This window comes from Schistocerca gregaria, chromosome 5 (assembly GCF_023897955.1).
Source record: "Schistocerca gregaria isolate iqSchGreg1 chromosome 5, iqSchGreg1.2, whole genome shotgun sequence".
Classification (NCBI taxonomy): Eukaryota; Metazoa; Arthropoda; class Insecta; order Orthoptera; family Acrididae; genus Schistocerca; species Schistocerca gregaria.
Window position 1 is genome coordinate 215,551,412 of NC_064924.1, and position 21,105 is coordinate 215,572,516.

Sequence of the window (21,105 nt, forward strand, 5' to 3'; positions counted from 1 at the left end):
CCGTGCGTCGCTGCGGTCCGGTCCCAGGTCGACGGGCACGTGCACCTTCAGCCGACCACTGGCGACAACATCGATGTACTGTGGAGACCTCACGCCCTACGTGTTGAGCAATTCGGCGGTACGTCCACCCGGCCTCCCGCATGCCCACTATACGCCCTCGCTCAAAGTCCGTCAACTGCACATACGGTTCACGTCCTCGCTGTCGCGGCATGCTACCAGTGTTAAAGACTGCGATGGAGCTCCGTATGCCACGGCAAACTGGCTGACACTGACGGCGGCGGTGCACAAATGCTGCGCAGCTAGCGCCATTCGACGGCCAACACCGCGGTTCCTGGTGTGTCCGCTGTGCCGTGCGTGTGATCATTGCTTGTACAGCCCTCTCGTAGTGTCCGGAGCAATATGGTGGGTCTGACACACCGGTGTCAATGTGTTCTTTTTTCCATTTCCTGGAGTGTATTACAAGACAGGCTCTCGAAATTTGTTTTTCAACGCCATTGAGATATAGCATCACACTGGTAAAATGAGACTTGCCCAGTGTACAAAACAGTAATGTCCTCTTGAATTATAGCATGCTGTTATTGAACATAAACGATTGCATTTTTTCCGACATTTGAGCTAATGGCGTGAAAGATTGTAACATCTAAAGTTGTTTTATGTGTCTGAAATGTTTGTACTACACACCAGCATGACAGTTTATCTACAGACACTGATTTCATTGCACAAGACGCTCTCAGGTCGTGTAATTCGCCCATCGAGCTGAAAAAAAATAGATGTTTTTCCTTCAGATTTTAAATTCTCGTTTTTTCTTTACTTCGATGAGGGTATCGAAATAAAGAGAACACTATACGGCAATCTGCAGTTTTCGCAGCAAAATAGTGGACTTTAAAAAAAAAAAATAGTCAAGGGGGACAGGTATAGGCGTCTGCAGTGTGACCATTTGTAATCGACGGTGGTTCACATCGTTGGATGTCGCAAAATGTTGAGATGCCAATTCGATCATGCATTCAAATTTAAAAACTATACCGATTTTGGTGATAAACTAAAAGAAGTTGGACTGTTTTCGTGGAGTGAACACATTTATTACTGTCGCAGTTGTATTTTCCTTTTTAAAAGATGCTTGATTACAAGAGATGGATTGACGTTAGAGAAAGTTTTCTCCAGTGCAGAACAGTGGTCGTTCGTTGGTGAGGCTACTAGAGACATTGTGGTTGAGCTCAATAGGTGGTTGCAGCTGTCCTTTTAGTCAAACTAGCCCCAGGCAGGATAGCATTCATTAATTTCGGTTTTGTTCTGAGGACTGCTGGCATCACTCTCAATTGTATGTATAGCTTTAGTTTAGCGTTGATATCGCTGATCGCCCAGCCATGCGCTGATCAGCATCTCATTGCACTGAGGACTCCGCAACCTTGTTAGTGGGAGGCTGCTCTGGGGTCTGCAGTGGCTTTAGGTAGAGGTCTTCCCTTTTCACGCAGTGTACATTTTAAAAAGGCTGTGTCCCCCCACAGGTGGAGGGAGGAAGAGATGGATCGAGGGAGGGAGGGAGGGAGGTGGAGGTATGAGTGGAGGTAAGAGGGCCTCTAAATTTCTGCAGTTCTTAATCAAACATCGGAGAAAATACATGTTCTGCTACCGCCTCCTCTAAAAACTTTTAGGATGACGATTTCCCCCAGTGCATGTATTGCATTATGACCGGTTCATTAAGAGTTCTGTTTCTTGCGACAATTTCGACGTGTAATTAAACATTGAAGCATTTTCAATCAGTTGTGGTAGTGTGTATTGGCCTCGATTACCTAGACTGCAGGGTGATTGTCGAGCAGGTGTCTGTAGAGAACTATGGCGTCAAACAGCGGAAGATACAGTCCTTAGTTGTATGCTTACAGGTCATATACTTATTTATCCCCTTTCTGTCCAACACCAACATCTCGTCAGTGGAACGTATTTCCTGACAAAAAGAATATAGGCAGTATTTTTCTCGCCAGCTTGTAGGTGAAAGACGGACTTTGAATGTATCTGCCACTATTTTCGAGCGCTATTGTGAAACTTTTTCCCTGCAGGATAACACCAGTCGTATGGGATCATCAATTTGTAAGGTTTATTGCGATTTTAAGCACTCCTGAGTTGTGGTGTGCCTATAGTTGTGTAATTAGGTACAATCTTTATGAATGATTGCGTAATTATTACCGATTTCTAGTCGTTCCCCAACCAAAATAAATACAGTACACTAACTTTCCTCATAGCAGTGCATCTGGACAGTTTCCATGCATTTGGGGGTGCACTTGGGCTTTTTGTCCGTAAGTACCAGGGTTTGAGTTCTGGAAGGGACACTACCTTTTTTAATTTCCTGCCTATTCTCAAGTGGAGGGGTGGGTTGGGACGTCAACACAGCCATGCGACAAGGAAATTCCCACCAAATTTTGAAATTCCAATCAAATTTTGATATTCCCACCAAAATTCAAAATTCTCACAAAAATCTGGAATTCCGCCAAAATTCGAAATTCCTGTCGACAGGGTAGATAAGGGTGTGGGCGGGGAGGGGGGGGAGAGGGTTAGGGAGGGATGTGATACTGCCCCATGTGCAGTCTGGCGAAAACAAATGAAATCGTCTGCGATGGTGGGTTAGTGGGGGATATGGGATGCGAGTAGTTAATTTACCAATTTAATTAAATGGCATATGAAAAGTGGGCTTGGAGCCCCATTTCCCTAGTATTTATATATACATGTACACACTACTTTGAAAAAGGTACTTGAAACTTTTTCTTAGTTTATATAGTAGTACACAGCATTTTTTAAATTCAGTTCGGATGTTCAGCAAAGGATAGCCAAGACGCAGCAATTGTATTTTCAAATTATTTTTGTACTTAATTTAAGCAAGAATATCTTTGACATAACACCGGCGATAGAAGACGCAACGTGATCCGCCTTGCACTTGGTGTGCTGCTGTGGAAAGGCGTTTTGGCTCTTCACTAACACCAGCTGCGTAATCAGTTCTCTATCTGAAGATGATAGTGTGATCCATAAGCGTCCAACGCTGAAAACTGTTTCATTTATACAACAGTGATATACTACAACAACGTAAATAAAGGGTATTTTTGACAGTCATTTAACCAGAGATTAATTAGAAGTGTAGCCTATGAGAATAAAATTACCTCGATTTCATATATTTCAGTCAAGGAACGCAGCACGATGTGCGAATGTTTATATGCCGGAGCGCATACCTCGTCCCTTGTCATAGTTGTAACAACAACACGGGCCTCGGGTTTTTCATCATTATGCTAAGGGGCCCCTGCAGCTCGTGAAAGTGAAGCACGCTTGGTATGTTGCCAACCTAGCATGCTGAGGCGTAAACACGTAAATCAAAACACGACGCAGGAATCCACGTCGGATTCTTCGACAAATATGTTGTTTGTTCTTTGTGTGGAATTTCTGACACGTTCTTTTTCCTGCTAACATCGTCCTAGCGATTGGTGGTCTGCTGGAGATGTGTTTACAAAGCTATTAAAGTTTAACGAACCGCTGAGTAGCTGAAAGAGCACACTATTACGAAACGTCGCTAGCGAAAACATTCAATTTACATAGTAGCGGAGGACTGTTGTGCTAATAAATTTTTCTTTCTTTACGACCTTTTTTGACATGACTACTCACAGCCAGAGGTAGAAGGAGTTGCCCTTAAATCATTTCCTGATTTTGATCCCGTGGGGATTCTCTGAAAACACTGAACTGCAAATCAAAATATCTTTTTTTCTATCACATCAAATTAAGATTTGCGGGAATGTCGCAATACTGTCTTGTAGTAGGCTTTGTGTGGGTGATTTGGGGTGAGTTATCAAACATCACGGGCTTATCCATATCGTATATAAACGGTTAAATTTAGTACTTATACACTATAGTCTTGTATTTGTGTTGTTTTAGACTAATGGGTGTTGTTGTTGTTGTTGTTGTTGTTGTGGTCTTCAGTCCTGAGACTGGTTTGATGCAGCTCTCCATGCTACTCTATCCTGTGCAAGCCTCTTCATCTCCCAGTACCCACTGCAACCTACATCCTTCTGAATCTGCGTAGTGTAGTCATCTCTTGGTCTCCCTCTACGACTTTTACCCTCCACTCTGCCCTCCAATACTAAATTGGTGATCCCTTGATGCCTCAGAACATATCCTACCAACCGATCCCTTTTTCTGGTCAAGTTGTGACACAAACGTCTCTTCTCCCCAATCCTCTTCAATACTTCCTCAGAAGTTATGTGATCTACCCATCTAATCTACAGCATTGTTCTGTAGCACCACATTTCGAAAGCTTCTATTCTCTTCTTGTCGAAACTATTTATCGTCCTTGTTTCACTTCCATACATGGCTACACTCCATACAAATATTTTCAGAAATCTCTTCCTGATACTTAAATCTATACTCGACGTTAACAAATTTCTCGTCTTCAGAAACGTTTTCCTTGTCATTGCCAGTCTACATTTTATATCCTCTCTACTTCGACCATCATCAGTTATTTTGCTCCCCAAATAGCAAAACTCCTTTACTACTTTATGTGTCTCATTTCCTAATCTAATACCCTCAACATCACCCGACTTAATTCGACTACATTTCATTATCCTCGTTTTTCTTTTGTTGATGTTCATCTTATATCCTCCTTTCAAGACACTATCCATTCCGTTCAACTGCTCTTCCAAGTCCTTTGCTGTCTCTGACAGAATTATAATGTCATCAGCGAACCTCAAAGTTTTTATTTCTTCTCCATGGATTTTAATACCTACTCCGAACTTTTCATTTGTTTCCTTTAATGCTTGCTCAATATACAGATTGAATAACATCGGGGAGAGGCTACAACCCTGTCTCACCCTTCCCAACCATTGTCCCTCGACTCTTATACCTGCCATCTGGTTTCTGTACAAATTGTAAACAGCCTTTGGCTCCCTGTATTTTACGCCTGCCACCTTCAGAATTTGAAAGAGAGTATTCCAGTCAACATTGTCAAAAACTTCCTCTAAGTCTACAAATGCTAGAAACGTAGGTTTGCCCTTCCTTAAACTAGCTTCTAAGATAAGACGTAGGGTCAGTATTGCCTCACGTGTTCCAACATTTCTACGGAATCCAAACTGATCTTCCCCGAGGTCGGATTCTACCAGTTTTTCCATTCGTCTGTAAAGAATTCGCGTTAGTATTTTGCAGCTGTGACTTATTAAACTGATAGTTCGGTAATTTTCACATCTGTCAACACCTGATTTCTTTGGGATTGGAATTATTACATTCTTCTTGAAGTCTGAGGCTATTTCACCTGTCTCATACATCTTGTTCACCAGATGGTAGAGTTTTGAATGGGTGTTATAAGGAGGGAAAACCTCGTGGCTGCAATGTCAGTCACGTGAGCTCGCTACATTGAACACTGAGCAAGAACGTGAAACCTAAGCCATGATATATCATAGTGCGTTGTGAACACGAACTTAATGTCGTCACGTCTGATTCCGTTACCATCAAATGATAACTTCCGAGGTGCTTTCCGCTGAATCCTATAGATTCTGGTATCTTCTCCCAACAGAAAATCTTCGCCAGTACCAAAGAGTCGGAGTAATGTTATGTAATGACTGCAGGTTCTGCACACAAGCCGATGTTAGTACGTACGGACGCAACAACCAGCGTGACGTGAACATGTGCTCCAGGGAAAAACCATGATCAGTCTGAGAACACCACACCTCAAATATTCACAACTGGATCGAAGTTAAGGGAATGATTCTGGAACAGAGCATCAAGACACTATGTATGGAGCCACTCATATTGCTGCGTCATAGAGGACTCAGGACATTACGTTAATGAATAATCTACATACTCTGGAAACCGCAGTTTAGTGCCTGAGATTGAGGACACTGCTTGAATGAAGTATCTACATTTGTGTACATAGTCTTCAAACCACTGTATAGTGCCTGTTAGTGACTCCTAAGCAATGTACTACAGGTCTGGGCTTCTTCCTGTTACATCCACATTTGGAGAACAGAGAAATTGCAGTTCAAATGTGTCATTGCATGCTGTAGCTAGCCCATCAATATTTTTATGTGACAGTCTCTGTCGAGTGACTCAAATCTGGTACCATTCATGCCACCCTTTGTTGTACATGTTCAATATCCTCTGCTAGTTCTGTTCTAAGCCTAGACGTACAATTGATTCGTAAGCAGTTTCATTTGTAGAGGACTGCATTTACCTGGTATCCTGTCAGTCTTGAACCTTTCTTACCGGCCACAGAGCCTATGTGACCATTTCACGCTTCCGAATATTTAAAATAATTTGCCAGTCTTTTCACCGATTTGAAATCTTATCAAGATCTGTTTGAACACTAAGCAAATTCTTTCAGGTATACTTCATTTTTACTAGTGGCATACCACGTACATAGCTGCATCATCTGCAAAGTGTCTGAGCGTACTATTAATATTGTTTGTCAAGTCATTAATACACAGTACGAACAACAATGATCCCAACTGACTCTTTGCGTGGCCCGCGGCTCAGCAGGAATGCTGACATTCGATACCTGTGGCAGCAGGTGTTACATCTGCACGCAGTTTTGCGGCTCAATTCGGGACGCACCGTAAGGCTGGAATCCCCGACCGCCCACCTGGCTGTATCACTCCGGTCTCGAACAGCTACCCTCCAGAGCAGAAGGCTGACAGCGGCTGGGGGTAGAGTCACAGGTGGCCCATTGGCTGGATGGCGCAGCAGCATCGAACTTCGGGCCAGCAGTTAGTGGACCGACTTACACCTCTCCTCGTAGATGGTGGCTGTCAGAAAGTGATCGCTTTGACTAAAGATTAGAGTTTATGTTAGCTCGGTGCATATTTCTTTTGCCGAAGCACCACTTCTTGCTGCATCTAACGTAAGGGTATTTGGCGAGCTCCGGGCTGGCCGATCTCAGTGCCTTTTGCAGCAGCTGCCGCAGCTTCGAATTTTACTCACTCATGCCGAATAATAATATTGGTGCTACAGTTTATAGAGTCACTTACAGCAACAACAAGAAGCTACACGTTCAGAAAACTATATACAGAGACAGCAAATTTCATATCTCAGTGAGGAACTTGAAACATTTATCTATGGGGGTCAGCATGAAGAAACACAGCGGCTCGAGTTTAAAAGAACATTTGTCCACGCACTGGATAGATATTTAACCAGTGGAACAATTAATGATGGGAAGGACGCTCCATGATATACAGTCTCTATAAAGAAACTTTCAAAGAAACAGCGACTTTTACATGATATATGAAATAAAAAACTTAGAGTTGCGCCGGCCGCGGTGGTCTAGCGGTGCTAGGCGCTCCGTCCGGAACCGCGCGACTGCTACGGTCGCAGGCTCAAATCCTGCCTCGGGCATGGATGTGTGTGATGTCCTTAGGTTAGTTAGGTTTAATTAGTTCTAAGTTCTAGGGGACTGATGACCACAGATGCTAAGTCCCATAGTGATGAGAGCTATTTGAACTTAGAGTTGCAGACAGAGAAATACTGATTGAATCGCATTTGGCTGTCAAATAGGCAACGAGAGAAGCCTTTAAATAACCACGGTAGTGCAGTCTTATCGAAAGATTTCTCGTTCATCATCATCATCATCATTTAAGACTGATTATGCTTTTCAGCGTTCAGTCTGGAGCATAGCCCGCTTATAAATTCCTCCACGATCCCCTATTCAGTGCTAACATTGGTGCCTCTTCTGATGTTAAACCTATTACTTCAAAATCATTCTTAACCGAATCCAGGTACCTTCTTATTGGTCTGCCCCGACTCCTCCTACCCTCTACTGCTGAACCCATGAGTCTCTTGGGTAACCTTGCTTCTCCCATGCGTGTAACATGACCCCACCATCTAAGCGTGTTCGCCCTGACTGCTACATCTATAGAGTTCATTCCCAGTTTTTCTTTGATTTCCCCATTGTGGACACCCTCCTGTAATTGTTCCCATCTGCTAGTCCCTGCAATCATCCTAGCTACTTTCATATTCGTAACGTCAACCCTGTTGATAAGGTGACCTGAATCCACCCAGCTTTCGCTCCCATACAACAAAGTAGGTCGAAAGATTGAACGGTGCACAGATAGCTTAGTCTTGGTACTAACTTCCTTCTTGCAGAAGAGAGTAGATCGTAGCTGAGCGCTCACTGCATTAGGTTTGCTACACCTCGCTTCCAGTTTTTTCATTATGTTGCCATCCTGTGAGAATATGCATCTTAAGTACTTGAAACCGTCCACCTGTTCTAACTTTGTTCCTCCTATTTGGCACTCATCCGTTTGTATTTATTTCCCACTGACATTACTTTCGTTTTGGAGATGCTAATCTTCATACCATAGTCTTTACATTTCTGATCTAGTTCTGAAATATTACTTTGCAAACTTTCAATCGAATCCGCATATGCAAGACTGATTATTTTGTGTTCACATATTTTAATCTCACCCAGCCAGTCTATTGTTTTCAACATATGATCCATAAATAATATGAACAACAATGGCAACATGTTGCACCCTTGTCTTACCCCTCAAACTACTCTGAACCATGAACTCAATTTACCGTCAACTCTAACTGCTGCCTAACTATCCATGTAAAGCCCTTTAATTGATTGCAAAACTTTGCCTCCTATTCCATAATCTCGTAGGACAGACAATCACGCCCTCCTAGGAACCCGGTCATATGCCTTTTCTAGATCTATAAAGCATAGATACAATTCCCTGTTCCACTCATAACACTTCTACATTATTTGCCGTAAGCTAAAGATCTGGTCCTGACAACCTCTAAGAGGCCTAAACCCACACTGATTTTCATCCAGTTGGTCCTCAACTAATACTCGCACTTTCCTTTCAATAATACCTGAGAAGATTTTACTCACAACGCTGATTAAAGAGATACCTCTGTAGTTGTTACAATATTTTCTGTTTCCATGTTTAAAGATTGGTGTGATTACTGCTTTTGTCCAGTCTGATGGAACCTGTCCCGACTCCCAGGCCATTTCAATTATCCTGTGTAGCCATTTAAGACGTGACATTCCACTGTATTTGATGAGTTCCGACTTAATTTCATCCACCCCAGCTGCTTTTTGCACTGCAATCTACTGACGATTTTCTCCACGTCCTCAAATGTGATCCTATTTCCGTCATCATTCCTATCCCGTTCTACCTCGAAATCTGAAACATTACTGATTGTATTTTCACCTACATTGAGCAACTCTTCAAAATATTCTCTCTATCTGCCCAAGGCATCCACAGGATTCACCAGCAGTTTTCCTGACCTGTCCAAAATACTTGTCATTTCCTTCTTACCTCCCTTTCGAAGACTGCTAATTACACTCCAGAATGGTTTTCCAGCAGCTTGACCCATAGTCTTCAACCTGTTTCCGAAGTGTTTCCAAGATCTCTTCTTGGATGCTGCAATTATCTGTTTGGCTTTATTTCTTTCTTCAACATAGCTTTCTCTGTCTACCTGAGTTCTAGTATGTAGACATTTTTGATACGCCTTCTTTTTCCTTTTACAGGCTGCCTTGACTGTGTCATTCCACCAAGCTGTTTGCTTCTTCCTGCTTTTACACACTACTGTTCCAAGAGATTCTTTAGCCACTTCTAGTACTGTGTCCCTGTACCTTGTCCATTCCTTTTCCAATGACTGTAATTGACTACATTCAACTACCTGGTACCTTTCTGAGATTGCTGTTATGTACTTGTGCCTGATTTCCTTATCCTGAATATTCTCCACTCTTATCCTCCTACATACGGACCTGACCTCCTGCACTTTCGGCCTCACAATCCCAATTTCACTGCAGATTAAATAATGATCAGTGTCGTCAAAGAATCCCCTGAACACACGTGTGTCCCTCACAGCTGTCCTGAATTCCTGATCTGTTATTATATAGTCAATGACAGATCTGGTTCCCCTGCCTTCCCAAGTATACCGGTGAATGTTCTTATATTTAAAAAAGGAGTTTGTTATTACTAAGCCCCTACTGGCATAGAAATCCAAGAGTTGCTTCCCGTGCCTGTTGGCCTCCGTATCCTCTCCAAATTTACCCATAACCTTTTCATACCCTTCTGTTCGATTTCCAATCCTGGCATTAAAATCACCCATGAGCAGAACACTGTCCTTGTCGTTTACTCTAACAACTGCAACAGTGAGTGCCTCATAAGAACTATCCATCTTATCTTGACCTGTCCCTTCACAGTGCGAATATACTGACACAGTCCTAATTTTCTTGCTAGACACTGTCAAATCTATCCACATCAGTCGTTCGTTTACATACCTTACTGCAACTACGCTGGGTTCCATTTCTTTCCTGATGTAAATCCCTACACCCCATTGTGCTATTCCTACTTTGACTCCTGACAGGTAGATCTTGTATTCTCCCACTTCCTCTTCTTTCTCACCCCTTACCCGAATGTCACTAACAGCTAAAACGTCCAGCCCCATCTTACTTGCAGCCTCTGCCAGCTCCACCTTCTTCCCAGGGTAGCCCCCATTGATATTAATAGTTCCCCATCTCATTACCATTTGTTTGCCAAGTCGTATCTTAGGAGTCCCTGATTTGTCAGTTAGAGGCTGGACTGCGTCACCTCCAAAGGTCCGAGGCATTTTGCTCTGATTGTTGCCAGCATCATATTTAAAGTACCAGGGAAGCAGGTTGATAGCCTTACTTGCCCTGAGTCCCATTGGGTATTACCCCTAACGGTTGAGGGACTAACCAGTGGATTTGGTAGTCTTTGCCGTATGAGCACAAAGGTGACCACGACTCAGAATATGTCCGAGATGCCCTGCCAAAGTAACTGGTATCCCGACTGTCGGGACCACTTACTTGGCCACTCATACGTTGCCGTGGTTCATGAACTAGGACATGACTACAGGGACCCACACCATGAACCACGATTTCTCGTTCAACACAAAGAATTTGTGGTCATACTTAGAGGCTGTCACTGGCAGTAAAATTAGTGTCCAAGAAGTCAGGGATGGAATACTAAGTGAAAAAGAAAGTAGCAGTAAAAGCGGAAAAGATGAATTCCGTTCTCAAGTGTGTTAGTGGCGTTAATAAACAGCGAATATCGGTAAAATTAAACAAGTTCCAATTGTCTGAAGGAATCCTTATGGGTTTCTATGCAGAATTTGCGTCTGAGATATCATCCATACTTATCTCAATGCATCGTTACCCCTAGGGAAAAAATTGTACCTAGTGATTATAAGAAGCACTTGTCACTCCCGTCTATGAGAAGGGAGCAGAAGTGATTCACACACTTATCATTATCCATCTGTTGTAGAAGACTAGGAACATATTCTGAACTCGTACAAAATAAGGCATCTCGAACAGAATGCCATCCTTTGTGCCAAGCAACGTATATTCCGAAATGATCGATCATGAAAAACCAAACATGCACATATCTCAAGTGATATCTTGAAAGCCATTGAACAAGTCAATTAGGTGAAGGCAGCAATTTTTGACTTGTGGAAAGCATGTCATTCGGTACAACACCAACTATTACTAGCAAAAGCACGATTTTATGGGGTCTCAACGAAGTTTTAGACTGCACTGAGGGAGTACGGTGCATGATATCTTGGCTGGAGAATCATTTACAACAGTAGAAGTCATTCCACTATTGTGGCTTCGTTGTTCAAGAAAAAAAGAAGTCTACGCCAATAACGATAATTCTCTGAGCAACCTTCGGTCACCATCCTGACAGCAAGCCATCTTCTCAACTCAACCTTGACACTGTAGAGGTCATCAACTATGGGCTTCTATAGTACTACAATAATCTGCAAGTGCTTCTTGTCACTGTTAACAGTTTCAATATTGACATCCTCAAAGAGGAAAGATCTATTTGTTCCATTATGTCTATTATATTTGCACCATCAGCAGGCTTCCAGATTGTCCTGAGTAGTCTTCAGAGCAGGCACTTAGTAATACTTCTATGTTTTTTATGACCACAGTTTATTGTCATTATCGCCATCGATTAATGGGTGACAACTTTATCCACAAATGATAATGTCTGAATCGTATATCTTTGCTGCATCCAAACGCAAAGGGTGAATAGAACGCATTTTGGAGAATGTGTCACTACTTCAGGCCATTCAGAAACTGTAACCATAGTGAGGATGGGGTAAGATAGATACTGCCTACAGGAAAATTAAAGAGACCTTTGGAGATAAGAGAACCACTTGTATGCACATCAAGAGCTCAGATGGAAACCCAGTTCTAAGTAACGAAGATAAAGCAGAAAGGTGGAAGGAGTACATAGAGGGTCTATACAAGGGCGATGTACTTGAGGACAATATTATGGAATTGGAAGAGGATGTAGATGAAGATGAAATGGGAGGTACGATACTGCGTGTAGAGTTTGACAGAGCACTGAAAGACCTGAGTCGAAACAAGGCCCCCGGAGTAGACAACATTCCGTTGGAACTACTGATGGCCTCGGGAGAGCCAGTCCTAACAAAACTCTACCATCTGGTGAGCAAGATGTATGAGACAGGCGAAATACCCTCAGACTTCAATAAGAATATAATAATTCCAATCCCAAAGAAAGCAGGTGTTGACAGATGTGAAAATTACCGAACTATCAGTTTAATAAGTCACAGCTGTAAAATACTAACACGAATTCTTTACAGACGAATGGAAAAACTAGTAGAAGCCGACCTCGGGGAAGATCAGTTTGGATTCCGTAGAAATGTTGGAACACGTGAGGCAATACTGACCCTACGACTTATCTTAGAAGAAAGATTAAGGATAGGCAAACCTACGTTTCTAGCATTTGTAGACTTAGAGAAAGCTTTTGACAATGTTGACTGGAATACTCTCCTTCAAATTCTGAAGGTGGCAGGGGTAAAATACGGGGAGCGAAAGGCTATTTACAACTTGTACAGAAACCAGATGGCAGTTATAAGAGTCGAGGGGCATGAAAGGGAAGCAGTGGTTGGGAAGGGTGTGAGACAGGGTTGTAGTCTCTCTGCGATGTTATTCAATCTGTATATAGAGCAAGCAGTAAAGGAAACAAAAGAAAAATTTGGACTAGGTATTAAAATCCATGGAGAAGAAATAAAAATTTTGAGGTTCGCCGATGACATTGTAATTCTGTCAGAGACAGCAAAGAACTTGGAAGAGCAGTTGAACGGAATGGATAGTGTCTTGAAAGGAGGATATAAAATGAACATTAACAAAAGCAAAACGAGGATGTAAGCGGTCCATAGTTAGAGAACTTGTTGCTAGCGCACTAGAGCTGATGTAATTTCGATGTATTGCTCACGCGCCGCCTGCGATATGTAACCTAGAAGAGAATCTGAGACCAAAGAGCAGTATTGACTGCAGTAGGAACTGTGTAGCAGTTGCAGTTAGTTGTTGCTAGCGAGCACTAGTGTCTGGTGTATCGTGTTGGCTGGGCCGGTCGTGTGCAGCGATGGCAGAGCCTGAGCGTTATAGGATAAGGTAAAAGCAGCCTCGCGCATATGTAGTATTATTACATCAAGTCCCATGTAAATGTTTTAAAAAAAATCTGTTAATAATAATCTTTCTCATAAAAAGTAACTTTTGACATTTAGCTCAATTTAAAGAATTCACTAATTTCTCCAATCCTTGGCATTCGCGATTATTGAAAAGAAAAGTCAGTTCTTTCCTTTTTTATAAGACAAATCTATCGGCCAGCATTGCACTTAGCTGCGCCAGGAAAATTTCTTATAGGAGCAGATATATACGCGTTATCCGGCGACCTAATTAAGGTAAGATTTTTCAGCTTATTCAGAATGATGTATCAGGGCCATGACGCAGCATTGCTGACGTCCAAAATTTACCAGGTTAACTTGACTGTCAATTATTGAAAGGTTATAGGTTTGTCATATTGTATTATATTTTCGCTGTTGAGTAGTTACGCTAAATGAGAGTATTATTCATATTATATTTTATTTACTGTGGGGAGGTTACACTTGGCTACAACCGGCCAGGATCGTATTTTTGTGAATTTCTGAGAAGTGGTTAGCTATATATGTGCTCTTATTTACTTAATATTAACAGTGGTTTGCATCTGGCGCAACGCATTTACTAATTTGTCACTTTTTCTTTCACAGATCATCGGCAATTTATTGCTCTTTGTTGTAATTGTATTTTTTCCATTTTTGCTTTGTCTTTGTTTGATTTTGTGCTTAACTTTGAGTTGTGAAAATGCCGCGCAAAACTGCTAATAGTGCATCGCGATGTGCAAGGAGTGAAAAAGCTGACTCGAATAATTTGACCGATAATACTAGCGACACTCAGTGTCTTGATGATAACCCTCTAATCACAGATAATCAGTGCGTGCCGACCACTAGTAATTATTTTAATGCTAATGATGAGCAAACAAATTCAATTGAGTCCTCTGTTAATTTAACGACAATTGATGACGCGGCACGTCCCGTTACAATGAACGCTGCCCAGTTTAACACACCTGATTTGCAAAATTTGCACAGTGAACAGATAAATTTTTCTCACGAAGATGAACAATGTAGTCAAAATACATCAGATTTATTTGATTCCGCTGTAGTGACCAACAGAGCACATCTGATTAGCAAACCTTTTTGTGAATCAGACAATGACCAAATGGTTATACAAAGCGTGACACATGCAGATACACCATCACACAGCACAGAGAATACAGCAGCTAATTTTGGCATGGATCGAGTTATGGCATTATTGCCACAACTTAATGAAAATCTCAAACAACAAATTAATGAATCGAACAAACAACTTAATGAAAATTTCAAACATCAAGTTAATGAATGGAACAAACAACTTAATGAAAGTTTCAAACAGTGGAATGAAAAACTAGACAACAATTATAAACAACTTACTGAATCGTGCAAACAATGTAATGAAAGTTTCAAACAGTCGAATGAAAAACACGACAACCTAAATGAACAGACCAAACAACTTAGTGAACAGATTTCAGACGTTACCGTGCAAAGTCATGATACTAAGGAACAATTACGTGAGGAAATTAATGGTTGTGCTAGGAACAGTAGTGAAGAAATTAGATCTGTTGCACAAGAATTAAGTAATACACATGCAGCTACAACAGAATCACTTAGAGATGAAATTAGTGTGGTTAGCAAACAATGTTCGGAAAACGCAACACATTTTCGCGACGAGTTTAAATTAATGTCAGCAGAACTTTCACGCACTCCGGATGCGAAAGTCGATGAGAAATTTGAAAAACAGAACAGCCAAATTGACGAACGTTTTAAAGTGACAGAAATGGAAAATGTTTCAGCCTCTAACACGACACAGCATACGCCACATCCCGAACATTTGCCACACTCACACAGCCAGTATAATTTAGGTAGTTTACAGAGAGTACGTGACTTAGATTCCGAACAGTCACTGACAAACCGGTTATCATACAATCCTGAACCTGTTCAGACATTCAGAGACGAAAATTTTGATTTCAAGCACTTCCTGCCCGTTAGGAAATTTAAGGTGTTTAATAATGACAGAACACAGATTCACGCTTTGGACTGGATACAATTTGCTTTTGTATTTTCACCAGCTTTGCCTGTAATGCAGAAACTAGAATTGGCCTGCATACAACAATTTGCATCTGAATTTTCAGCGGCATTGCCTGTAACGCAGGAACTAAAATTTATTTGCAGCGCGTAAATGACCTCAGGAGATTCATTACACTTCGATGAATATATGCCGTAGCGTGCACTGGGCCCCGAGCCGTAGTAGTGCTATTTCATCTTTAGTTTTCTGATATGACAAGTTTTACCGAAAGTGACAGTTTTTCATTAGACACTCGCGAAATAAAAAAGAAATACCAGCATAATTTTAATAACAGTCAGAATTTTAATCATCAGTATGTACAAAATCTTCAGAACTCGCAGACACATTTTGGCTACAATAGAGGGTTTTCACCGCAACAGCATCAAAAGCAGCCGGTTAGCATACCTAACCTACAATGTAGTCTGCAAGGTCAACCAAGCTTTAATGTTTCGCCGCCTACACGTATAGCGTCGGCTCCACCAAATAGTAACGCACCGCAACAAGGAAATCACTACGTACAGAGAACATACCATTTCAACTCATATCGCAACGCGCCGTATAGCAACGATTATTATGATAGACGTAAAAGTAATGAACACAGTTTTAAGCGTAACAGTCGGTCTTACCAGCAGCAGAATCATCGGCAACAACAGATTATCATGAATGAACCAGACAGTAGATATCATCCCGAACGTAATACGTCAGGGAGAAATAACAGAACAGTACAAATAGTGGAAATGCCACAGCATCCTCCCACAAATAACAGCACGTCAGAAGGAATTTGACTAGATACAGCACAGATTGAACCTTCCAGCGATGTAAGCAATTCTTTTGATACACAGACTCTTGTTCACGAAAATGTTATTACTTTTGACGACATCCGAGACACTCTTTTGCATGAAAAACCAGTTATTCAAAAAACCATTTCCCACCCTGTCATTGAAGTAAAGATTGGATCATCCACATTTTCGGCAGTAATCGACTCTGGATAACCTATGTCAGTTATAAATGAGGAAACTTTCAACGCTTGTAACAAAGAGAATACTTATCCTACATTACCATTAGGCAAAACTAAAGTAAAAGGAGCAGTATCTGGTAAAGGAGTAGATGTAAAATTACAGACACACTTATCATTTTGTATTGCAGGTCATACGTTCCACTCAAATTTTTGGATTGTTCCCTTATTGACAACAGACTTTATTTTAGGTACGAATTTTTTGGTACAACAAGACGCAATTATTGACTTTCAAAATTCCTATTTAATGTTAAAGGATGAAAATGTACAACTGGCATTAGATTTTCAGCACTCTTTATCTGCAGAAGAACAAACAATAAATCGGACAGAGGTCATTTCTGCATCACGTAACATAAACTGTCATTCCACATTGTTCACAAATACGTATTTTCACAACTACAATATACCAGACGAAGCCGACTATGACGTTATGCAAATGATTTCTGATAAAGTTAAACAGAGCAGCGCAAATACAGACGACGAACGTTCGCAACTACGCAAAATTCTTTTACAGCAAGCTCCAGTTTTTGACAACATCCCTGGTACTATGTCCGGTTTCATGTATGAATTTCAAGTTAAACAGCACGACACGTTTAAAGCCAAACATTATCCCATTCCGTATATTCACAGAGAACATGTTAAGAAAGAATTGCAAGCTATGCTTGACCAAGGTATTATTGAACCAGCAGTTAGTCCGTACATAAACCCGCTCCATATTGTTAAGAAAAAGGATGGCTCACTTCGCCTCGCACTTGATTCACGTCACATCAACGACATTATTATCAATGAAACAGATCGCCCACAAACACTAGAAGAACTTCTACAGAAATTTCATGGTACTGCTATTTATTCCACATTAGATTTGAGATCGGGATTTTGGCAAATTCAGCTCCATCCGAACTGCAGAATGTACACAGCATTTCTCTGTTTTGGTGACTGTTATCAATTTTGCAAATTACCGTTCGGTTTAACAATTTCTTGAGCAGCATTTATTCGCGGTTTGAATAGTATACTTCCGACAGAATTAAAAGACAGAATCACAACGTATGTAGACGACATTCTTATTGCAGAAGCTAACTGGTCTGAACACAATTTGATTCTGGAACAACTGTTGCAAACTTTTCGTGCACGAGGACTGACAGTTAATCTTAGCAAATCACACTTTGGCAAAACTTCTATAAAATTTCTTGGACATGTAATTTCAGCAGAAGGCATAGCGCCTGACCCGGAAAAACTTCAAGCTTTACGTGACATTACTGTTCCAACGACGAAGAAACAACTACGCAGCTTTCTGGGGTAAATTAAATTTTTCCGTAAATTTATTCATTACTCTGCTTTAGACACCCCTAGATTATGCCAACTGACGGGTAAAAACACTATTTGGTCCTGGGATAGCCAAGCGCAGTCTGAATTTGTCAATCTGAAACAAGCTTTGTTATCACACCCAGATCTCACTAGAAATTTTTCCATTGCCTCCGACAGTTCTAACACAGCTTTAGGCTTACACATTTTTCAGGAAATTGAAGAAGACGGTAATACAGTAATTAAAAACATCGCTTTTGCAAGTCGCGTTCTGTCACCTGCTGAACGCAATTATTCTGTTACAGAACTTGAAACATTATGTGTTATATGGGCATTTACCCGATTTAGGCATTTTCTTTATGGAAGACATACTACCGTTTACACAGACCATAGAGCTATCCAGTTTTTACTTTCCGCTATATTTACACATGACAGATTAAGCAGATGGAAACTGTATTTACAGGAATTTAATTTTACAATTGTTCACATTCCCGGAACACAAAATATTGTAGCAGACGCACTATCCCGTTCTCTCTGCAACAATCAGCAAGACATAGCAACCAACTTCTGCCAAGCAAATTCTAGCCTCATGTATATTCAACAAATCGCATTTGAAAATTTCATTTCATCGTCATTACGAGATATAGCACAAGAGCAGAGTAAAGACAACGTCTGGAAAGAAATTAAACACCTTTGGCAAGATAAGAATAACGTTACCATTAGAAACCATTATACTGTACGCAAGAACATTCTGTTTCGCCCCTCTCACCCTGACAACAACAACTGGTTATTATGTATCCCTGACGAACTTGTTAACAAATTAATTTGGTATACTCATTTAAGTTACGCACATTATGGAGCCAGAAAATGTTTTCTTAGACTGAGACAGAACTGTTATTTTGCCAACATGGAGAAACGTATTCGACAGTTTTAGCGTCATGTAAAATCTGCCAGAAAGCTAAATCAGACACGACTTCACATATTCCTCCCTTACATCCCATTGTACCTGTTAAATTGAGACACATGGCCGCTGTAGATATTTTTGAACCGATTCCCAGAACTAATAGAGGTTTTTGCTACATCTTTGTCGCTGTTGAACTCACTTCGAATTTGTTACCTTCACTCCGTTACGCAAAGCTACTGCTAAATCTATTTCGAATGCATTTATAAAACATTTTTTATTTCATGTAGGGCATGTATTGAAAGTAATTTTCGACAATGGACCACAATTTCTATCTGCGATATGGACACGTATGTTACGACCTAGAAACATTTCTCCAATTTATATATCCAAGTATCACGCTTCTTCGAACCCCTGTGAACGACTGATGAAAGAAATTGGTAAACTGTGTAGAATGTACTGCCATAAAAGACATATTGATTGGGATACACACATACACTCATTCCAGGATGTAATTAACTCCATACCAAATGAATCCACTATGCTATCTCCGACTGTTATATTGAAAAACGTTGAACCACCTAACAAAATCAAAGAATTAGTATCCTTTCCTACATCTCGTCGACTACGCCACCATGAAGTAATTGAGATTGCGCTCAACAACATCAAACGTGCCGCAGAGCGCCCTAGAAGACAGCAAAAACAGGTCTGTACACGCCGTGACTTTCACATTGGACAGAAGATATTAGTACGCACACACTATTTATACAACAGAGGAAAGAGTAGATGCAGTAAATTTGAACTTCTATACGCAGGTCCATACAGAATTCGCAGCATTCCTCATCCCAATGTGGTACATGTTGAAACTTTGAGAACCAGAAAAAGCAAAGGCAATCACCATATTTCCAATATTAAACCCTTTATTGAATGAACATACTTTACGATCTATCACACTGTACCGCCATTTCCTGATATTTGTATGACCACTCACGCAATTATATTTATGTGATTAATTACTGATGATTATCATATTTTTTCCTGGCAAGTGCCCGGCACGGTAAGGTTAGCAGGTCGCTTTTCTTGTCGTTATATATCAGACCGTGTACATTTTAGATTTTTTTGTCTATGTATGATTGTTTTCCTATCGAAAGTAGAATTTTGTCTGTATGTACTATGAAGTGTTTAAGATGTAACAAACATGAGTTGACATTGACATTTTGCATTATGATATCTCAACATCTTGACTATTTTACATGTTTTGCTACTACATTATGATACTGTGTGTACATTTTTTGAACTTGAAAACTGTCTATGTTTTTGACCTAATATGTTTCCTGTCATGCTATGCTGTATGCTTAATTATATTACTGGAAACAAGTTTTTATTTAATGGGTATATGATTAAATGCAAGATATTAACCCATATTCATCATTTTTCAGAAAGCAATACCGTGTAAAAGAAATGAATTAAACAACCACAGTGGTTTACTATGAAATGGGAATTTTACCATCAGAATGAAGGAAAGAAAATGCAATATCTTGTCATAAAGAGTAAATGGATCAGAATTAACAAGCATTAACCAGAATATGCTGTATACATCGTATGATAGCAGTCTTCACTAATTATTTTTCTTTCAGAATACAAGGCGATTGATGCAGACCGTCAGACAGAACTACAGATGTTAATTTTAGTGATGAAATATGCTAGAAGTAAGAAACTCTATACTATATGAAATAATGAATAGTTGTATGAAGTAAATGGTAATATGAATATGCATAATGAAGTGTCTATTTTTTGCAGATGATAATAAATGATGATGAATAGTTATATGAAGAATATGCTAATATGAATAATGAAGTTTTTCTTTGCAGATGATGATAATGATGAAGTTTATATATTTACTGTTAGTTAAGAAATTCTATGTAGTTATTTTGATAATGATGAAGTTTATATATTTACTGTTAGTTAAGAAATTCTATGTAGTTATTTAAGTATTTGTTGCAGTTCCTTTTGACAGTATGTCTTATGTCGCATAGTATAATGACTAAATGTTTTGGAAAAGACAGCTACAGTTCATACATATTAAGTACACGTTTCATTACGTGTTAATTCGAAGTTCACTATTTTTCAGCATAATATGCATTTCTTCTTTCAGGTCAATAATCCATTTTGTATTTTTTCCAGGAGAAGCTTTTCGTGACATAATATTCTACACTCCTGGAAATTGAAATAAGAACACCGTGAATTCATTGTCCCAGGAAGGGGAAACTTTATTGACACATTCCTGGGGTCAGATACATCACATGATCACACTGACAGAACCACAGGCACATAGACACAGGCAACAGAGCATGCACAATGTCGGCACTAGTACAGTCTATATCC